This window comes from Oncorhynchus mykiss, chromosome 11 (genome assembly GCF_057628025.1).
Source record: "Oncorhynchus mykiss isolate SJ-2025 chromosome 11, ASM5762802v1, whole genome shotgun sequence".
NCBI lineage: Eukaryota > Metazoa > Chordata > Actinopteri > Salmoniformes > Salmonidae > Oncorhynchus > Oncorhynchus mykiss.
In genome coordinates, this window is record NC_143032.1 from 33,919,690 (window position 1) to 33,925,425 (window position 5,736).

Sequence of the window (5,736 nt, forward strand, 5' to 3'; positions counted from 1 at the left end):
GGTAGTGGTGTGTGTGTGTGTGCTTCCCCCCAGAGCCACAAACAACTGTCTGGTTTCTGGTCTGTCAGAATCTATGTGATTATAGCTTTTCTCAATATCCTTGAAATATCCACTATGTTGTTACTACTGTATATTGCCATGTTTTATGTAAATATGCAATATGCAGAAATTGCTCTCTCATTCCCTGTTGTGTCGTCTGCAAACTTGATGATTGAGTTGGAGGCGTGCTTGGCCACGCAGTCATGGGTGTACAGGGAGTTCAGTGTGATTATAGCTTTGCTCAATATCCTTGAAATATCTACCCTATTGAAATATTCTCAACACTGTCTGTGAGGGTGGTTCATTTCAGTTTGTCAGTGAGGTGTATGCCAAGGAACTTGAAGCTTTCCACCTTTTCCACTGCGGTCCCATCAATGTAGATTCTCAATGTAGATTCAATGTAGATGTAGATGTAGATGTAGATCAATGTAGATTATTTTCCTCTGCTGTTTCCTGAAGTCCACGATCTCCTTTGTTTTGTTGACGTTGAGTGAGAGGTTGTTTTCTAGGCACCACACTCCCAGAGCTCAATGTAGATTATTTTCCTCTGCTGTTTCCTGAAGTCCACGATCTCCTTTGTTTTGTTGACGTTGAGTGAGAGGTTGTTTTCTAGGCACCACACTCCCAGAGCCCTCACCTTCTCCCTGTAGGCTGTCTTGTCATTGTTGGTAATCAAGCCTACTACTGTTGTGTCGTCTGCAAACTTGGTGATTAAGTTGGAGGCGTGCTTGGCCAAGCAGTCATGGGTGAACAGGGAGTACAGGAGGGGGCTGAGAGGCAGCCTTGTGGGGCCCCAGTGTTGAGGATCAGCAGAGTGGAGGTGATGTTTCCTACCTTCACCGCCTGTCAGGAAGTCCAGGACCCAGTTGCACAGGGCGCCGGTTCAGACCCAGGTCTTGTCATTGTTGGTAATCAAGCCTACTACTGTTGTGTCGTCTGCAAACTTGGTGATTAAGTTGGAGGCGTGCTTGGCCAAGCAGTCATGGGTGAACAGGGAGTACAGGAGGGGGCTGAGAGGCAGCCTTGTGGGGCCCCAGTGTTGAGGATCAGCAGAGTGGAGGTGATGTTTCCTACCTTCACCGCCTGTCAGGAAGTCCAGGACCCAGTTGCACAGGGCGCCGGTTCAGACCCAGGGCGTTGAGCTTAATGATGAGCTTGGAGGGTACTATGGCGTTGAATGTTGAACTATAGTCAATAAACAGCATTCTTACATAGGTATTTCTCCTGTCCAGATGGGGCGGTGTGCAGGCGATTGCATCGTCTGTGGATCTATTGGAGTGGTAAGCAAATTGAAGTGGATTTTTATTTTACCTTTATTTTACTAGGCAAGTCAGTTAAGAACAAATTCTTGTTTTCAATGACAGCCTAGGAACGAACAGTGGGTTAACTGCCTGTTCAGGGGCAGAACGACAGATTTGTACCTTGTCAGCTCGGGGATTTGAACTTGCAACCATTCGGTTACTAGTCCAACGCTCTAACCACTAGGCTACCCTGCCGGATCTAGGGTGTCAGGTAAGGTAGAGGTGATATGATCCTAAACTAGTCTCTCAAAGCACTTCATGATGACAGAGGTGAGTGCTACGGGGCGATAGTCATTACATTCAGTTACCTTTGCCTTCTTGGGTACAGAAATGGTGGCCATCTTGAAGCATGTGGGGACAGCAGACTGGGATAGGGAGAGATTGAATATGCCTGTAAACACACCAGCCGGCTGGTCTGCGCATGCTCTGAGGACGCGGCTAGGGATGCTGTCTGGGCCGGCAGCCCTGCGAGTGGTTAACACGTTTAAATGGTTTACTCATGTCAGCCACGGAGATGGAGAGCCCACAGTCCTTGGTAGCAGGCCGCCTCGGTTGCACTGTGCTATCCTCAAAGCGTGCGAAGAATGTCTTTAGCCTGTCCGGAAGCAAGACGTTGGTCTCAGCGACGTGGCTGGTATTCCTTTTGTAGTCTGTGATTGTCTGTAGTCCCTGACACATACGTCTCGTGTCTGAGCCGTTGAATTGCGACTCCACTTTATCTCTATACTGATGTTTATAGCCTGGTTCCTCTCTAGGTTTCTTCCTACGTTTAGGCCTTTCTAGGGAGTTTTTCCTAGGGAGTTTTTCCACCGTGCTTCTACGCCTGCATTGCTTGCTATTTGGGGTTTTAGGCTGGGTTTCTGTACAGCACTTTGAGATATCAGCTGATGTATGAAGGGCTATATAAATCAATTTGATTTGATATGATGTTTAGCTTGTTTGGTTGCCTTGCGGAGTGAATAACTACACTGTTTATATTCTGCCATATTACCAGTCGCCTTGCCATGGTTAAATGCGGTGGTTCGCATTTCCGGTGGTCCGGAACATATCCCAGTCCAAGTGATCAAAACAATCCTGAAGCGTGGATTCCGATTGGTCAGACCAGCGTTGAATAGTATGAAGCATGGGCACTTCCTGTTTGAGTTTCTGCCTATAGGACAGGAGGAGCAAGATGCAGTCGTGGTAAGATTTGCCGTAAGGAGGGCGGGGGAGGGCTTTGTATGCATTCCGTAAGTTGGAATAGCAATGGTCGAGAGTCTTAGTAGCGCAAGTAGGACAGTCGATATGTTGATAGAAGCCTCGTCCTCGGATTTGTTTTGTTAAAATCCACAGCTACAATAAATGCAGCCTCAGGATATGTGGTTTCCAGTTTGCATAAAGTCCAGAAAAGTTATTTGAGGGCCGCCGAGGTTTCAGCTTTGAGGGAGGATGTAAACGGCCGTGGCAATGACGGAGGAGAATTCTCTTGGGAGATAATATGGTCGACATTTCATTGTGAGATATTCTAGGTGGTGAACAAAAGCACTTGAGTTCCTGTACGTTCCTAGAATTACACCATGAGGCGTTAATCAATAAACACACCCCTCCGCCCTTCTGCTTCCCGGAGAGCTATTTATTCCTGTGTGAGCAATGTACTGAGAATCCTTCTGGCTTTATCGTCTCCGACAGAGTATCCCGAGAGAGCCATATTTCCGTGAAACAAAGTATGTTACAGGCCCCGAGGTCTCTCTGGAAAGAAATCCTTGCTCTAAGCTCATCAACTTTGTTATCCAAAGATGGAATCGGAGGATGGTGTGCTCACCTCCTAAGTCGAACCAGCAGGCCGCCTCGAGTGCCTCTCCTCCGCTGGCAATGTTTTGGGTCGGCCTCTGGAATAAGTTCAATTGCTCTGGGGATAGTGACCAAAGGATCTGCTCCAGGGAAGTAGTATTCCTGGTCGTAATGCTGGTAGTTCTGGTGAGTTACCGCTGCTCTAAAGTCCAATAGTTCTTCCCGGCTAATAATGTAAAAAATAGTACATAAAAAAACGAAATACTGCAAAGTTTTCCAAGAGCTAATCGTGATGCTGCCATCTCTGTTTGCAACATCTTATTTTGGTTGAAAACAAACTGATTTCAATAGACCCAGGTGGGACTTGAACCCACAATCCCCAGCTCCGGAGGCTGACGCCTTATCCATTAGGCCACTGGGCCAATGTCTGCTAATTCTTGATCTCATGTTGCCCACGATTAAACTTCCTTGTTTATTTCTATTTCCATGTTATTGCAAAGCAGAGACGTCACTAGAGATTCATGGATAGGGGGGCTAAGTCTCTTTTAAGGGGGACTGGGCATACTCCCCAAGGATTTTTTTAAAGCCCCCAAAATGTATTTTCATCATATATTTTTAAAGTTACAATGGGTGTAAAATCTATCAAAATAAGATTATTTTTGGTCAAGGTTGGCTAAAATTATACCTGTCTCATAGTTTGTGTGTAATGAACACGATGGGAGACAGAGAGCTGGTTTCAAGCACAGGGTGCAGGAGGTGTTTATTGGTAAAGGACCACAGGAGGAGGCAGGTAGCTGAGTCCAGGGGCAGGCAGATGGTCCAAAAAGGCAACAGTACAGGCAGGGAAAACGCTAGTAATGTCATCCAGGAGATCAGGCAATAGGTTGATCCGATAGGCTACAGAACAGGCAGGGAATAGGCAAAAAGTGTCGTTAATGAGGCAGGCCAAAACTATCATACATGGGAGGATTACATTACGGGAAAAACAGAGCTCTGAATAGAAGTGTGTCTCAAAAGAAGCAATACCTCACAATGATGTGGTGCAAAGAATGGAACTGAATAGTGGGTTATAATGACATACAGGTGTGTGAACAGGTGATCAGAATTCAGGTGATTGGGATCTGGAGAGTGAGCTGTCTTCAGAGGATCTACGTGTTTGAGAGAGTGAGTTGGAAGCAGACGTTACATTGTGTTAGACACTGATCTAATATGACTTACTAAAATTCTCTCCAAGGAAATTAAAGTCCACTCTGTCCCCATCCATCCATCCAACAAAAAAAGGCACAACAATGGCTGTACTATGTAGCCAAACATACTTTTGGATTTTGTTTTGAGAGAGAGAGAGAGAGAGAGAGAGAGGAGAGGAGAAAGAGAGAGATGCAGGTCATGTTATAGCATTAGAAAAAAACAGTATCATCCACAAAGGGGCAAAACAAAATTCAACTAATGAGATAAATACAATTTTAAAAACTGAAAAATAATTAGGAATAAAATCTGATAAAAAAGTAAGATCCCAAACAAATATTATAACCTCTATTAAGGAACTGCTCCTCCTGCTTCTCTCTTTTGATGCTTATTTTGTGGGTGGACACATCAAAGTGTACCTCCTATTTTTAGAGGTGGCAAAGCGGTCAATGACACTATTGTAGCTTAGTGGCCCAAACACTTCACCCTCAATGGACATGGCTGCAAGACTTGCAAGCCTTTTCTGACCCATTGTCTTACGCAGCCAGGAGTGCAGCCGGCGCAGTGCACTAAAGGACCTCTCACAGGAGCAGCTGATCACAGGAATTGTGAGGGCAACTTGAATGATTTCCTTCAGAGAAGGAAACACATCATCATCCAGGAGGTTATGCACAGCAAGCAAATCTTTGGGAGGACGTCCAGCCTCTCTTTTCTGGGCAAGAAAGTTTCTGGCCCCCAACATCTCTTGTGTTTTAACCTCAATACCGCAGTGCTCGGCAAACTCAGTTAAGCATGATGTCTCTAGGATGTTTTTTTGCGTTGGGTTTGCATGCCTGTATGCCTTTGAGGCGAACTGCATCTACAGTCGAGAATCCATCTCGTCCAGGCAGGGGAGCAACAACTCTGTTTTCATTGTTTGGGAACATGTCAATTCTGCACCTAAACCCAAGGAGGTCTCCACCACAAAATCTCCCATTTTTCTTTGTTTGCTGTTTCTTGCTGCATCTGCCTCTGGAATATTTTGAATTTCACAGAGTGCTTTGGTTCTGTCATAAAGTTCTGTGGCAAATGCATCTGCGCGTTTGCCTAGCAGTGTGTCACATACAGCTTGTTTGCCGAAACAAGGCCAGGTCTACCGTCTCTTTCTGGAGGAACTTGTGTAGTCCCTCAGTTATAGAAAGATGAGACTGAAACATCAGTAGCAAATACACAGTGGAGAACTTATGAAGCTTTGCTCTCAGACCAACAGCCGTGGGGGATCCAATGGCAGATAGACAATCAAAAATAGCCGTTATTCAAGTGTCCAGGACTGCATTTATGGACCGCAGCTGGCATGCCCAGCGAGTGATTGAGAGCTGTACAAGTTCAGCTGATGCCATTCCAAGTTTGAACTTGTGGTGGTTAACTCGGGATGTACTGAAAAACTAATACACATTCTCCA

At 45.6% G+C, this 5,736-nt stretch overlaps 1 non-coding gene across 1 annotated transcript; it reads right to left on the reverse strand.

Moving 5' to 3' along the window:
* Window positions 1-3,459: 3,459 nt before the first annotated feature.
* On the reverse strand, window positions 3,460-3,532 carry trnar-ccg (transfer RNA arginine (anticodon CCG)). The gene has a single exon. It is a non-coding gene; the product is annotated as a tRNA-Arg (tRNA).
* Between the last annotated feature and the right edge of the window lie 2,204 nt (window positions 3,533-5,736).